Source organism: Malaclemys terrapin, chromosome 5, assembly GCF_027887155.1.
Source record: "Malaclemys terrapin pileata isolate rMalTer1 chromosome 5, rMalTer1.hap1, whole genome shotgun sequence".
Lineage (NCBI taxonomy): Eukaryota > Metazoa > Chordata > Testudines > Emydidae > Malaclemys > Malaclemys terrapin.
The window spans coordinates 57,664,867-57,681,866 of record NC_071509.1 but is presented as its reverse complement, the minus strand read 5'-3'; the positions used below and the strand labels follow the sequence as shown (position 1 = coordinate 57,681,866).

General features: G+C 45.1%; 1 protein-coding gene across 4 annotated transcripts in view; it reads right to left on the bottom strand.

The window, feature by feature from the left end:
- Nucleotides 1-17,000, bottom strand: part of SLC7A2 (solute carrier family 7 member 2) — a 125,176-nt gene that overhangs the window by 55,175 nt on the left and 53,001 nt on the right. The window contains exon 1 of one of the 4 annotated variants that reach the window (XM_054029440.1): nucleotides 13,788-13,791. The exons of 1 other annotated variant lie outside the window; for it this stretch is intronic. The gene's annotated coding sequence lies outside the window, so the exon portion shown is untranslated. Of the gene's footprint in view, nucleotides 1-955; nucleotides 976-1,800; nucleotides 2,169-13,787; nucleotides 13,792-17,000 lie in introns of those variants that run through there. 2 more of the 4 variants (XM_054029437.1, XM_054029441.1) reach the window with 2 other exon arrangements.

The following is a 17,000-nucleotide window of genomic DNA, read 5'->3' as shown; positions in this document are numbered from 1 at the left end:
CTCTTGATAGAAAAAACACAAGTAAAATTTTAAAAGGTCATATTATTTCGAAGCTCAATAAAATAGCAGGGCATTAGTTCACTGCAGTTTTAAATGTGCCAGACCTCCTGGAAGCTTTTAAAATATTATTGGTTTCCAAGATTTATATCCATGTTGGCTTAAAATTAAATTTTTTATTCTGAACAGTAATAATGGACAGTTCTTAACTACAATGATTCAAAGCCACTTAGTAAAATTTCAAGTTGTGCAAGCTGGAAGGCAGTCTCCAAACTAAAATAGTAAACATCTTACTGCATTAGAGATCCCTCAAAGAGAAGAGAATGGCAGCACCAGCCAATGTTTTCTAAACTCTCACATTTCCAAATGTATTAATCAACATTACCAATAAACCATCCTATTTAAATGTCATTAATATCTCATTTTTGTGGCACATACTGAATAGGCTCAGTTCTGCATAATGATGAGTCCTTCCAATGAGATGCTCAGCAACCAAAACTCAGACTGACTTTAGCAGAAATTCAAGTCTGGGCCCTCATACCATGGAATGCACACACTGACAATCAGCAATCCATATTAGAGTCCCACGTGGGACTATTTTTAATCCCACTCCTGCTATTTTGGCAGCAGCTCCTATGAGACCTGGGGGATCCCGGTCCTGCTACAGGGTTCTACACTAATCCCATGCAGGGTTCTAATTCAGACACTACATCTGGTTTCTTGTGACACCTCACATATACACTGTGGGCCCAATCCTGCAGCTTTTACACAAAACTCCCAATGAAATCTCTGGGCTGAAGTCTCCCAGAGACATCAGTGGAAGTTTTGCATGAGTAAAGACGGTAGGATCAGGAAATAGGAAACTAAACAAATACCTGATTTAAAAAACAAAACAACAAAATACACACAGACAAAACCCATTACAACTATGATTCATTTAGGGACAGATTTTACGCACCTTGCTCATGCTGAGCAGTACCTTAGTCTATGAGTTGCCGTGGACTACTTGCAGTGTGGAATAAAGTACTATTCAAAATGAATAAGAATGACAAAGTCTAGCCCACAAACAGGGTGAATAGAAGGTGAAAGAGGCTCTTGTTAACAATTTACTACACGAAAAATAAAAGTAAGGCACAAACATTTTAAACAAACTTAAGTTGACCCTCACCTGTTTCGCTTTATCTGGATACCAAGGATTAATCGGGAAGCGTTCAGCAAGCATTTGCTTTTAACATGGTGACTAAAGTTGCAGGTTGCACTTTTTAAAAATTAGTTCTTTAAAGCTCCCAATAACTCCCCCATATTCAGAGTCATAAAAAAGGATTCATAATGTTTAAGACTCCAATGAAAAATGTGTATAAAATTAAGAATAATTCTTTAGAATGTGATTTAACACACACACACACACACTATTCTGAAAATAATACCAGGTTCCAGCAAAGAAATATCAGTTACAGTGTGAGAATATACAGCAATGCTATTTATGTGGACATCTAAAAGCACACACACACACACACAAATTTTGAAGAGAAAAAAATTAATTAAGCTCAATAATTATGATTTACATAATTACAATTAGATACTAAGAATAGGATAATTCTAAAATAGGCAGGTAGACTAATTTTCCAGGAAAATAAATGTAATTCTCATACCTTTTTAAAAAAATTTAATGTCTTTTACACATGTATAAAGACAAGAAAAATATTTATTTCAGTTTGTTTTGTTGTCTTATGATCTAATCAGATTGTTGACATTCTATTTCAACCTATGGTACATACTATATTAAATAGAGTTATCACTTACCAATTCTCTCAAGTTTTCCTTAATACTCTTTTCAGTTTATATTTAGAAGAAAAATCATACAAAACAAAAAATAGCTAGTCACAGCTCCATTTTCCAATTTTTTTTAGAGCGGCTCAGTTATCTGTTGATAAAACACTGACACTACTAGACTAAGGCAAGCACATAGAGTAGTTTTGATAGTGTGCAGCTTCAAATGTAACAAAGAGAAGGATTAACAGATTTCCTTAGGAACAAACTCTTAATAGCTCTATTGGCCCCCACTACTGGTCATTTAATCTGACCTTCAAGATATCTCAAACTGTTACACAGCAGTACTATATATCTTCATCTGAATCCCAGATATTCCCAAGAGACCTACAGAAACTGCTTGTAACATTGCCACATAGTGCTGTCCCCAACTCCTCTCCACAGCACTGATTTATACAGCAGCCCATGGGAGGAACTAGCTATTTAAAGTTATACTCTCAAAATAAACTTTTTGGGGGAGGGGGCAGGGGGGCACCAAAATCCATAACAGAGTAAAGTTTGGAAGTATAAATGTAAGAAGAAAGTTTAAATAGCAAAGATTGTGACACAAACAGATGAAAGCCAAGAAAGTCAAAGTTAAAGCTAACACTCCCACAATGGAAAATAAATAAAATAAAGCACAACAGCCTCTTTTACCAGGCAGCAGGAGACTGAAATGAAGAAGACTCTAGTCAGTTTCATCAAGCCTATTCAAAATCCCTCTGCAGGAGTGAAACTGTCCAGAATCAAGTCCATTCCATACTGCTGCTTGGCAAAGCTATAAGCAGCAGAGGTAGGCACTGGAGAATAGATTCACAAGAAGGACTTAGACACCAAACTGTCACTTTAGGCACAATAAGTCCACTATTTAGACACCACTGACTTTCACAAAACCACCACTCAGGGGCTGCCTAACCCCTGTAGGCACCTAGGGTACATCAACACTGCAATAAACAAATTACAGAACTGAGTCTCAGAGCCCAGGTCAATTGACTCAAGCTCTCAGGGCTCATGTTGTGTAGACATTTGGGCTTGGGCTGGAGCCCGGGCTCTGAGACCCACCCCTTCTGTGGGGCCTTGACCCCAGACCAAGTCTGTTCATTTACACACCATTTTATAGTCCTGCAGCCCGAGTCCCACGAGCCTGTCCAAGTCAACTGACGTGGACCAGCCACAGCCATGCCACATGTCTTTTATTGCAGTGTACACGTACACTATGTTTCCACCATTACATTCTTCCAGGTGCCTAAATTTTGGCAGCTGGATATGTGTACAGCTGCCTAATTCCTGACACCAACCAGCAGCTCAGTACCTAACTCATGCCTAAACCCTGATGGGATTCACAAACAAGGTGTTCCCCCACCTTGGAGAATGTCTACTGGGTCAAGCTCCACACACAACACAGGGGGCAGAGGTGCTGCTGCCACCCTCAGACCCAGTGGTTAGAGCTCTCACCCAAGCACCCATCTCCATTCTGCCTGATGTGGAGCAGGGACCTAACCCAGATCTCCCATCTCCCAGGTGAGTGCCCTAACCACTCTTCTCTCTCACTCTCCTCTGCCCCAATTAATACTTAATGCAGGGATTGGCAACCGTTGGCACGTGGCCTGCCAGGGTAAGCCCCCGGCAGGCTGGGCCAGTTTGTTTACCTGCCGCATCCACAGGTTCAGCCAATCGTAGCTCCCACTGGCCATGGTTCGCCGTCCCAGGCCAATGGGAGCTGCGGGAAGCAGCACGGGCCGAGGGATATGCTGGCCACGGCTTCCCACAGCCCCAATTGGCCTGGAGCGGTGAACCGCGGCCACTGGGAACTGCGATCAGCCGAACCTGCAGACGCAGTAGGTAAACAAACCAGCCCAGCCCGCTAGGGGGCTTACCCTGGTGGGCCATGTGCCAAAGGTTGCTGATCCCTGACTTAATGTATACACAGTGAAACATCTCCAACAGCAGAGGCTTTAAGCCCCACAGAATACCCTATAGCCAGTCATTAGGGCACTCAACTGAGAGGTGGGAGACCCGAATCTCACTGCCTCTGCTAGGCAGAGGGGGGGATTTGAACCCAGATCTCCTACACCCTCTGTAAATGCTATATCCACTGGGCAAAAAGCCTGGGGAGAGGGAGCAATGTCACCACCTTTCCTGCTTTTTTTGGTGAAAAACCACTAATCTGATTTGGGGCCCTGACTCCCTTTGAGAGTGGAGAGTAGACTATACACCTCTCTTAGGCATTTCCTACAGGCTACCTTAGACAGATCTCTGCTTAGCAGGTTGTCTCTTGTGAGTTCCTTTTTTAGGTGTCAAACTCTCCCCATGTATTCTATAGGGAGCTTAACTTGAGGCTGTGAATTCCTCTAGACAGCCTAAAGCTAGGTGCTGCAACGCTGAGAATTGCAGTGCTTAAGTCCCCATGGTGAATCTAGCCCTGTGAGGACCACCCAACAAAATGGAAAATGGAGGTGAAAAGAACAGGAGATACTTCTTTCTCCTTACTCTCCCACCCCCACAGCAGCCAGGAGGCTCTGGGGAAGGGAAGAGTACTAGAGATACCCCATCCTTGTCAGTGGTGAGGCAGGAATGGGGACTGAAACATTTCCCTTCCCACAGTCATAAGTGCAGAAGCTCCAAGTTTATTTATTAAAATCACCTACTAGCCAGAGGCTGATTAAAAAATGAAGCCCTCAGTCAGGAACTGGGGAATAACATTGTGATGGCACTTGGGTAAGTAGATCTTCAATCAAGACTGGATGCCTTTCTGGAAAGTATGCGTTAGTCAAATACAAGTTATTGAGCCCAGTACTGGAGTGACTGGCATGGGTGACTGTTATACAAGAGATTAGATTAGATAATCAAATCATCTTTTCTTACCTTAAAAGTCTAGGACTTGAAGCACTTTCCTCCATCTAGTGCTGAGTACCAGTCATTTCCCCAGGCTCTTTGCTAGTGTAGGGTTACCATACGTCCGGTTTTGCCCAGACATGTCCGGCTTTTTGGTTATCAAACCCTCGTCCGGGGGGAATTTCCAAAAAGCCGAACATGTCCAAGAAAAATACTCCCAGCTTTGCTGGCATCCCTGGCTTACCTTAGAGCGGGCTCCGGTGACTGCTGCTGCTCCCTGACTCCTCAGCTCTGTAAGAGCCAAGCTGCCTGAGAGCTACTGGCTTCACGGTTTGCCGGGCAGTCCCCATACCTCCAGACCCTGCATCCCCAGCCGGGCGCTTCCCCTCCCGGGCTCCGGCTGTGCTGGGGAAGCGCCCGGCCCGGGGTGCAGCGGCTCTGGAGGTCTGGGGGCTGCCCGGCAAACCCAGAAGCCGGTAGCGCTCGGGCAGCTGTTTTGCGTGGCTGGGAGGGAGGAGGGGGAATGCGGGGCTCTCAGGGGAGGGGGCGGAGTCGGGCGTGGCCGGGAAGGGGCGGAGTTGGGGCGGAAACTTTGGAGAAGGGGCGGAGTTGGGTGGGGCCAGGGTGGGTAAGGCGCGGAGTTGGGGCGGGGAAGGTGCGGGGCCAGGGCCCCGTGGAGTGTCCTCTTTTTTAAAACCTTAAATATGGTAACCCTATGCTAGTGGGGCCTTTCACCCAGCAGATTAAACCTCTGCTAGTTAGTATCTGGTACATTTTTCAAGTCCTAACAAGGCGTTATGTTCCCCTTGCATGTAAGAGCAACGGCAGGAAATAAAATATCAGCACCCCATTCCATGCCTTTTGATGTGCAGTTACTGTGCTACATTTTATTCACCTTCACCATAGGACTGATGGGGATGTTACTATGCATCATAATGAACCAAACCAATAATCCAGCTAGACAAATATTCCCTCTCTAACAATGGCCTATGATGGATGTTTGAGGGGAAAATGAACAAACTTCCCAATATACCTAGCTAAGCATGTAATAACAACCTATTGAGCAGACTTTCTTCTTTACCATGGGTAGTGATTAGTTTATAATTTGGATATTTTTCATAACCAGTATCTTAGCTTATGTAACTGCAAATACTATATTTATCCCTATAAATGTCTAAACTTTTTTTTAAATGTTGATAAGATGTTTACCCAAATATATGGCAGTGAATTCCACAGATTAATTATATGGTGCATAAAAAGTATTTTCTTTCATCAGTTTTCAATTTGTATCCTTTACTATTCATAGTGTTGTCTTCTTCTATTTATCATTTTCCATAATATCAGCATCCAACCAGATATTATTTTATTTTATCATATTATATATATTTGTCTCATATATCCATCCATTTACTCTTCTCCTTTCCAGCCAAATCATCTCAGGATTGGCTTGGGATTATTTTTTCTTTTTCTTTTCTTTTTTTTTGGGGGGGGGGAGGGGGAGGAGGAGAAAAGAGGAGGGGGCGGAAGGGGTGGTTGTTTGTTAGTTTTGTTTTGCTTTTTAAAATCTTTCCTTGCTTGGAACATCCTCTCTAGACCTGGTTGGAAACTGTTTGTTTCTCACCGAAAATTTCAACTTCAAAATCAAAATTTTCTGTGGAAAGCAGAAACTTTTAACAAACAAACAAAAATGTTTAATTGAAAATCCAATTTCTGTGGAAAATTCTCAGCCAGCACTACTCCCCGTCTTATCCCTGAAGTACTCCACTAACAGTCATTTTTCCACATTGGGAACTGGCTGTAAGATTCACCTGGAGGTTGATATTCCTACTTATTTGTTATTTCTTACGTTGTTTTTAACCAATAACAGGGGTGCTTTACTTCTTACTCCATGGTTACCAGGTTTCCATAACAGCCTCTTGTGTAAGATTTCAGCAAATGCCTTAGAAAGTCTCAATTAAATCTACAGTTTCTACTTTTTCACTAAAGTGTTAACTCTTTAAAAATTAAATTCTACCAAATTAGGAAAGCATGATTTACCCTTACAAATGCTACACTGATTTTCCCCTTACCATATTGCAGTCCCCTACTCTGTAACTGGATCTTTCACATTACTCCCAAATTTTTATATGGAGATATACCTATCTCATAGAACTGGAAGGGACCCCGAAAGGTAATTGAGTCCAGCCCCCAGCCTTCACTAGCAGGACCAAGTACTGATTTTGCCCCAGATCCCTAAGTGGACCCGTGGGTTTAGCAGGCCAATGCTCAAACCACTGAGCTATCCCTCCCTTGATACTAAGCGGCAGCTAACCCGTGTAATTCCTAGGCTCACATTTAGCTCTTTGTAAAGAGGAAGTTACAACATTGACCACCTTCTAGTCCTCTGATTGCTGTGCCATTTTTAATTATTTTTTTATTAGTAGCTCAGCTACTTCATTCTTTAATTCCTACAGAATTCTAAGAAATAGGCTGTCTGGTCCTAAATTTATTATAGTTTTCTGTCGCTATTTTCCCTTTTCCATATCCACCACTAGAAGTAATTTCATGATAGGTATATCCCCACCAGTCACAATAGTAAACTCATGCAAATAAGTCAACTTCTCAGCACTGCCAGCCTTTGGGTTCTATATGAAATCCAGGGAGATAGAACTAGAAATGTAAGGGCTAAGCCTTTTTATTTAAAAAAGGTAAGCTTCTAGCCCTTTTCCTAGTGAAAATAACATTGAAATGCAGACCAATGTAAACACATTATTAGGGTTAGAAGCTTATTACTGATTTTTCCTAAAGATCATGGTTACTCACTAGGATGACCAGGTGTCTGGTTTTCGACCGGAACACCCGGTTGAAATGGGATCCTGGTGGCTCTGGTCAGCTGGCCATTGACTGTCCGGTTGGCTCCGCTGCACAGCAGGGCTGGCAGGCTCCCTGCTAGCCTACGTGCCGTGCGGCTCCTGGGAAGCAGCCAGCATGTCCCCCTCCGGCTCCTAGGTGTAGGGGCAGCCAGGGGGCTCCACACGTTTCCCCCGCCCCCCCAAGCACCGCCCCCGCAGCTCCCATTGGCCAGAAACCACAGCCAACAGAGCTGCGGGGGTGGCGCCTGAGGACGGGGCAGCGTGCAGAGCCGCCTGGCTGCACCTCCACGTAGGAGCCAGAGGTGGGACATCCACTGCTTCCGGGAACTACTTGAGGTAAGTGCTGCCTGGAGCCTGCATTCCTGGGCCCGGCCCCCCAACACACACACCCTAACCCCCCTGCCCCAGCCCTGATCCTCCTCCCACCCTCCGAACCGCTTGATCCCAGCCCAGAGCACCCTCCTGCACCCCAAGCCCCTCATCCCCAGCCCCACCCCAGAGTCTGCACCTCCAGCCAGAGCCCTCACACCTCCTGCACCCCAACCTCCTGCCCCAGCCCAGAGCCCCCTCCTGCACTCCAAACCCCTCAGCCCTCAGAGCCCCCTCCTGCACAGAAAACACCTCACTCCTGGCCCCACCCCAGAGCCTGCCCCCCCAGCTGGAGCCCTCACCCCCTCTCGCATCCCAACCCACTGCCTCAGCCTGGAGCCCCCTCTGAACTCATTTCTGGCCCCACCCAGGAGCCCACACCCTCAGCCGGAGTCTTCCCACCCTCCCACACCCCAGCCCCCTGAGCCGGCCCAGTGAAAATGAGTGAGTGAATGAGGGTGGGGAGAGTGAACAACAGAGGGGGGGGGAAATAGAGTGAGCAGGAGGTGGTAATTCAGAGAAGGGGCAGGTCATGGATGGGGCCTCATAGGAGGGGCAGGGCAGGGGTCAGGGCAAGGGTGTTCGGTTAAAGTTGGCAACTCTACTCATGACTCCCACTTCACCTGCTCTAGTCCTGGGTAGGTCTTTGAAGTTGAGGAAACTGTAGTCACTGTTTCCTTGATTTCTGGAATGACTTTATATTTGCCTGCAGCTGTGGAGAGCACTGCTTCACAATGGCCACCACAAGACCCTTCCCAGTGGGATGGGCAACCTTTAGCTGCAAGGAGGGGCAGCAGCTCAATAGCATGAAAGGTAGCATGATCTAGTGGTGTAAGCACTACTGCTAGGATGACCAGTCAGCAAGTGTGAAAAATCGGGAAAGGGGTGAGGGGTAATAGGCTTCTATATAAGAAAAAGCTTCAAATATTGGGACTGTCCCTATAAAATCAGGACATCTGGTCACCCTAACTACTGCATTCTACTCCTGGCTCTGAGACAGATTCCTTCTGCACATGCAGCTTCTCCTACTTCTACAGGAAGAGGACATGGGGAAAGCCAGAGATCCCATATGAACATTTTTTTAAATAATATGAGTTACTTAGAAGCATAAGGAAAATATCTCACTAACCCTGAACCAAATCCTCAAGCCAGCCATTTGTATAGTGATACGATCCTGGTAGGGAAAAAATGTTTTGCAGGTCTCCCAAAAATCCCAGGGCAGCCATTTCCTTCCCCTTGAATGCAGCCTTTAAACACTTGCGATCTAATGGACTCAACAACCTTACTTTTCATACACTTTTATTTTTCTCCATAATGTTGGCTCCGTTTCCCATTTTGAAGTACCAGGAACTACTAACTCCCTGAATCGAACTGATCTACTACTATAAACATTCAAAGGTACTTGTATCAGAGGGGTAGCCGTGTTAGTCTGGATCTGTAAAAAGCAACAGAGAGTCCTGTGGCACCTTTAAGACTAACAGATGTATTGGAGCATAAGCTTTCGTGGGTGAATGCATGGTACTTGGGAATTGTGCTCTAAAGCACATGGCATCTTCCCTTTCCTTCATTCTCATACAAGTAATTACATTAATGGAGAAGGTATCTCACACAGTGCAAGACTGCATTAAGAGAATATGCTCCAGAGAGCCTTTTAAAATGTTAAGGATGACTATTTTACTTAACTTTTCTCAAGGAAGTAAGTGGGGAAAAGTTATACAACATGCAAGGAGGAAGGGAGGGATGCTTCTTATTCACTTGAGAGTAGAACTGTAATTTAAATAGGAAGGAGGCCACCCTGCATTATGTTACCAAGTATGATTGGGAGGGAAATGATCCTTACAATACTACCTCACTGCTGTCCATCACATGACCAAGAAACTTTTATTTTAGAAGAACTGCAACACACTCTCAGGGATCGATTTAGTTGTCGGCAAACAGTTTTGTAGCATCTCTAGAATCAGATTTTAGGATTAAAAAAGTAAACCACTATGGCCATTTAATCTGATCCCCTTCCACATTTAATTATTTAGCTGTTTCCATGCTTAGTTTCCAGTAAAATTTAATCCTCCATTGAAAGGGATAAGAAGTCCAATAGTGGGCTCTGGTATTCTTGCTTGGAAAGTCTTTTTTCAATATGTAATTGTTTTCACTATTCAGAAATTATTCCTGTTATCAGCCTGAATTAATTTCCTCATTAGTGTTAGGTCATATTATTTTAAACCTCTTTCAGATAGTACTGTATACACATCTTCAAAGTAGAAAAAGGATTATGGCAATTATTTCTATCTCATACTCCCCTACTTTTCCAGGGGGAGGGGAGTGTACAGAGCATGAGGTGGGGGGGGGGGCAACTATCAAAACAACAAGTGATATTCTTTCATTAAACCACTTCAAAAAAAAAAAAAGTGTACTTGCAAAAAAAAAGTGCAATAACTCCCAGTAGTTCATGAGTACGGCCCTACCAATTCACGGCCATGAAAATGCATCACGGGCCGTGAAATCTGGTCTTTTGCATGTTTTACCCTGTACTATACAGATTTCACAAGGGAGACCAGCATTTCTCAAATTGGGGTCCGGACCAAACAGGAAGTTGCAGGGGGGTCACAAGGTTATTTTAAGGCAGTTGTGGTATAGCCAGCCTTACTTCTGCGCTGCCTTCAGAGTTGGGCAGCTGGAGAGCAGCGTCTGTTGGCCAGGCGCCCAGCTCTGAAGGCAGTGCTCCACCAGGAGCAGTGCAGAAGTAAGAGTGGCAATGCCATACCATGCCATACCATGCCACCCTTACTTCTGTGCTGCTGCCTTCAGAGCTGGGCAGCTGGAGAGTGTCAGCTGCTGACTGAGGGCCCAGCTCTGCAGGCGGCAACAGAGAAGTAAGGATGGCAATACCATTCCATGCCATCCTGCCTTCCGTGCTGTTACAGACGGTAGCTCTGCCTTCAGAGCTGGGCTCCCGGCCAACAGCTGCCGCTCTCCAGCTGCCCAGCTCTGAAGGCAATACTGCCACCAGCAGCAGTGCAGAAGTAAGGATAGCACTACCACAACACCCCCTACAATGACCTTGCGACCCTCCACAACTCATTTTTGGGTCAGGACCTCTACAATTACAACACCATGAAATTTCAGATTTAAATAAACTGAAATCATGAAATTTACGATTTTTAAAAATCCTATTACCATGAAATTGACCAAAATGGACCATGGCCAGCCCACAACATTTTAGCACCTGAGGCGTGGAGCTCAAATGATGCCCCCATACCCTCTCACTTGGGCCAAAACTTTGAAAGGTCTCAATTCTGCCTTCTTCCTGTTCTACTCCTCTCACGGTACTGCTCTGCTACCTACCCCAATAAAGGAGAACTAACAACTTAAAATGCTTTGTTCAAAAATTTTAAGTAACACTTAACTTTCAAATGCCTGAACAGCAAAAGTAATTTTTATTGTCTGCATAGTAAACACTGGCATTTTTATCTGTTTGAATAATCAAAGTGGTGCTTTCCGTGCCTTCTTGGTTGCAAAGATTTGAACTGCTTCCTGCTGAAGGTCCACAGTCTGGCCCAGCTCATGCTCTATTGAGATGACTGCAAGGCCAACCAGCCTCTCCTGTGTCATTGTGGAGCGTAGATGTGTTTTTATTAACTTCAGCCTGGAGAAGCTGCGTTCTCCACTGGCAACTGTTACAGGAAGCGTTAGAAGTATGCGCAGAGCAACAAAAGCATTTGGAAAGAGGGTGGTCATCTTATTTGTGCACATATATTCCAGAACAGCCTTTGGAGTTGATCCTGCTGAAATGTATTTTGAAAGGGCATTCAGTTCATCACCTAAATCACTCGCATCAATATCACGCATGTCATCATGTGTCAACACTGCCTCTCGTGCCCTGAATTGCTGGTGTAGATCTTCTTCAGGTATAGTGAGGAGTTTTGGAATATCATACAACATCCCAAATATACTGCTGTGTTCCTTGAGCTGCATGAAACGTTCCTCAACTGACTGTATTGCACAATCTAGCATCTGGTTAAAGAATTCAACTTTGAATTGTTGTTTGGGGTCTCTTATGGGATTATCCCTGTGCCTAGTAATCAAAAAGTCGTCTTCTTCAGTTACTCTTGTATTCTTGAATGGGGGAGAAAATAGCTTCAGTGTGAAGTTCCTCTGCCAACTTCTGTGCACTCTTCAGAACTTTTTGAAATCCCTCATCTGACCGGTAAGACTGTAGGTATGACTTTGCTTTGTCCAGTTGTTCCGTCACTCCAGATATATCAAGGGGTCAACACCTTGGAGTCTCTTGCTTACAATATTTATTTCAAACAGTATGTCATGCCACAACACTAAGCCACACAGAAATTTGAAGTTATGTATGTTTCTGGTGATCCTACTTCCCTCTGCCACTGTTCTCCCAAGAACAGTTCCTGTCATAGCATTATCCTCCATAATGGCAACTATGGCATCATCTATCTTCCCAATTTGGTGTTTGATAGGCTTTATCGTCTCCACTCGACTTTCCCATCATGTGGCACTCAGTGGTTTCAGTGTCAGAGACGATGTTCCCAGATGTTGCTTCAAAATTTGCCATCGATGAGCTGATGCAGAGAAAAATACATAGATGCTTTGAATTACATTAAAAAATTCAGCAGCCTCACTAGAAGCTGAAGCTGCATCACTGACCACCAAGTTCAATGAATGAGAACTGCATGGGACAAAAAAAAGCTCGAGGGTTTAACTCTCAGATCCATGTCTGCATTTCTCTGTTCTTTCCTCTCATGTTGGCCCTATTATCGTAACCCTGACCTCTGATATCAGCTATCACAATTCCCGTACCCCAGCTTTTGAAGAAGCACATTTGTCATACCAACTCCTATAGTATCATCAATGTCAATAAATTCTAGAAAATGCTCTCTGACAGTCACCAATGCAGGGACATTTTCACTAGGTTCTGTTGTTGTTACAAAACGCACCATTAAAGTCATTTGTTCCATATGGTTGATGTCAGGTGTGCAGTCCAGAATAACAGAGTAATATCTTGCTGACTTCAGATCTGCCACAATCTTCTGTTTGACTTTTGTTGCCAGTAACTGTATGATCTCATTTTGAATTGTTTTTCCAAGGTAGTGGTGCGTGTACATTTCTTGGGTGGCGACTCTTAGATGCTCCCGGAGTACAGAATCAAACTCAGCCATCAGCTCCGCAATTTTAAGGAAGTTTCCATTAGCACATACAGCTAATCTGAAGTGCCACACAGTGCTAGGTGTTGGGTAGCAAGCACTCTCACAATGGCAATGAGCCTTTTCAGAATATTTTGCCAGTAAAGAAACTCTGATGCAATCTTCTCTTGATGTTGATCATCTATGGTGGCCTTTAACCTTAGTCTCATCTCAATCTCTTTCCACCTATGGAATGCTCTCTGGTGATTTGCTGCCTTCTCATGGCATGCCAGATTTCTAGCCAGATTTTTCCAGTCCTTTGTTCCTGTAGAACCCAATGTGGCTGGAACATTAGCCTGGAAGAATTTGCAACAAAAACAGTATGCAGCATTCTGGGTTTTTGAGCACATAAGCCGGGGCCTCTCCACTTTGTCATCATTGGAGATTTCATGCCAGTAATGTGTTGGATGGAAACTTCTATTTTCATTGTCTTTGGGGAACATGAAGTTTTTCACTTGCTGTGGCCCATGCAGTACAAGGAAGTCCCTCAGGCTACCGTTCAAGTGGGTCCACAGTCCTGGATCATCTAGACTTAAGGAACTAAACTCAGCAGCAGCTGTTTCTTGCGCTTCCACCACACTCTTCTCTGATCTACACTTTTCTTCAGGAATGTGCATGGTTACAGCCATTTGAGATGAAGATATGGATGCTGCTGTAGCTGCCAGGTCATCTGCATTCAGACTAACTGGAAGATCAGACATCTCCTCACCACTCACATCCTCACTGGGGCCGGAAGGCTCACCGTGAACATCTGTGTCTATGTATCTCAGGAGAGCGTCTTCCTGCTTAGATAGAAAAGCTTCCTTTGCTTGCTTGCTTTTTCTGAATGCTGCCCCAGAGGGGCGTTTTCTTCTTTCACTCATGACTGCTGTTCTGTGCCAGCTATAATGGATCTCAACACTCAGTTGAAGGGAACAAATAAGCTAGGGTTACCATATCTGAACATTGAAAAAATAGGACACTCCACAAGGGGCCCTGGCCCTGCCCCAACTCCACCACTTTCCTGCCCCCATTCCAACCCCTTCACCAAAGTCCCCGCCCCAACTGCACCCCCTCCCTGCCCCCATTGGACCCCTTCCCCAAATCCCCACCCCAGCCCTGCCTCCTCCCCTGAGCGCGCCACATTCCCCCTCCTCCCCACTCCCTCCCAGCCACGCAAAACAGCTGCCTTCTCCCCGGACTCCAACTTTCCTGGCTCCCGCCACTCTCCAGCCCATGCGCCCCCGGCCAGGCGCTTCCCCTGCGCAGTAGCAGCAAGAGCCGGGGGGGCAGGAAGTTGCTTCAGGCCCTGGGCCTGCCCCCAAGCTGGGCATCCCAGCCCCAACGTGCTCCCACCTGCAAGGCTGCATCCCAGCTGCGGCCTCCCTCTCTGGCCGGGCTGAAGCACAGAAGTGCTGCATGTGTGGCCCGGGCCTTGCCCCCGGGCTCAGGGGGCCTCCACCCCACCCCCAGCGGGACTTGGCGAAGCTGCAGCAGCTCAGGCTGGGCAGCTGTGGGAGGCGCTGCAGTGCGGGCCCTTCCTGCGGGGGAGGGGGAAGGAATCTCGGGCTCCCGGGAGCCGTCGCTGCACGCCGAGAAACTTTCTCCTGCGCCGGCAGCAGCTCTGCAGAAGCGGGGGGGGGGAGGAGGGGAGGAGGCAGCCCCAGCTGCACGGACCACTGGCGGGGGGGGCTTCTTGCATGGCCGGGGCGGAGGGGGGAGACTGAGGCTCTGCCAGCGCCACGGGGGATGCTCAGAGAAGGGAGAAACAGCCGCGGGTCTCCCCCCACCCGCAGCTGGCTGCAGAGACACCACTGCTCCTAGCCGTGGGGCGCGGGGTTGTAGCTGCACTGGGGGCGGGTTGCAATCTGCAGGCTGCAGCGAGCTGACACCCCAAGAGGAGAGAAGGGCAGTGGGTAGGGTTATCACACATCCGTATTTTCTGGACATTTTTATATATTTAAAAATCCTCCCGGACGGTGATTAAATACTAAAAAGCCAGACATGTCCAAGAAAATACGGACATATGGTAACCCTAAATAAGCAGGCTGGTAGCAGGGCCTGAGTGAGGGAAGATATCAGTGTCTTAAGGGCCTAACTGGCTCCTACTACTTCAGTTGACTGCCTGTTCTCCTCATGTGGGTTCAGGGAAGCAGCAGGAAACAGGAAGCTTCCTGAGAAGCTGGTGTTAATCAGTCCATGCTCCTGGGGGTGCTAGAGAGGTACATAAGAGGCTCCTCCTCCTCTGTCTCCCTGCAGCTCCTGCTGCTTTCCGTTATTCCCTCAGAGGGTGACCAGACAGCAAATGTGAAAAATCGGGACGGGGGTGGGGAGCCTATATAAGTAATAGGAGCCTATATAAGAAAAAGCCCCCAAAATCGGGGCTGTCCCTATAAAATCGGGACATCTGGCCACCCTATTCCCTCTCACCTTTTCTCCTGTCTGCCTGTTATGTCTCTTGTGCCCTCCTTCCTCCAGCACAGCACTCCACCATCTCTGTGCATCTAAAGCAGAGAGAATACATATGCACCAGCAGCAGACTCAATTTTCTACACTGTGTCCTAGTGGCACCCCCTTCCCCCCCGCCCCAGTCTGGCACCTCAGGCAGTCACCTCAGTTCGCCTCAGGTATGGTAAGGCCAGCCCTGAAATGGACTCTGAATTTGGTAGGGCCCTATTCATGAGATAAACAGTTGTGTTCTGCTGGACATTTTTACAATTAAATATTTATAATTAATCACCTTCTATTTGCTGAATTTTTAAAAATGGAACTTGCTAACATTCTCTTGCTTTTTTTATACCATGCATATATAAATGACCTCACAGTATTATGACCAAAAAAAACCCAACAACAAAACCCCCAGCTTTTATAAGCTCCCACAAACAGAAAGCTGAGAACTTTTTGGATGTACCCATTGTTTGTATTCCACATTTCATTTATCTCAAGTCAACAGAGTGAAGTTTATTTAAAATATTTTTATAGGAAGGTTTCAACAAGTCTCATTTGCAGGAACAGTCTGTCTGCAAGCAAAAAGCACAGTTGCATAATATGGAGTTGTATACACTATCTACCGGTATATTGCTTCACACAATTCATAAATACAAACTCAGAATATATGAGAAGTTATACTGAGCATATATCATCACAATGCCCCAAACTGAAATATAATCATCATTTTCCACAAATACAATTATATTAAAAACTTGAAGTGTCTTTAGCTGGTTTCAAGAATCTCCTGTTTTAGATGATCTGTGTTTAAAGAAAAAAAAAGCTGTCACGTTACAACCAGAATTTACATACGCCTCAACAGTTATGCTCTCTGAATTTTAATGCATATCTAATTTTTTTCTGGTTTAGATATTTATTGATTTACAGATTCTATTTAATTTACTTTGCAATTGAGCTAAAGTAAGTCACAGAAACATGAAGCTATCCTGTTCCTAGTCACTCTCCAACCCTTCCCCCGCAACTAAAACAGTTATCAAATGACATACAACATGTTATTTACTACTATCAACTATTAGCACAATTTTCAGTTTCAATTAAAGCTGGGCTTTGAGTTCTATTTACTTTCTTCCCACTCTCCAAAAAACACATACAAAATAATCAAACTACAAACAGATTTCCATGCTTTTTTCTAGAACTTAAATCATCAACTTATTTTATGTGAGATGCAATAGGCCAAGTTCCTACTCCAAATATTTTTTCAGTTAACATTTGAGAGTTTCTATGTATAATATTGTCTACATGTGCATAAACCACCACACGATCATCAGTGGATAATAAAATCAGCAATAAACACAGTAGGAGGAAGATACACACAGATAAAAAGAAACTCTGTGAAACTGAAACAGTCTATTTGGAATAAAAAAATCTCCAAATAATGGACATAGTAAAAAAGAAATAATCTTAGGCCAGCAGGTTACCAGGCTTCCATGGCTTCAGGGAAATGAAGAAC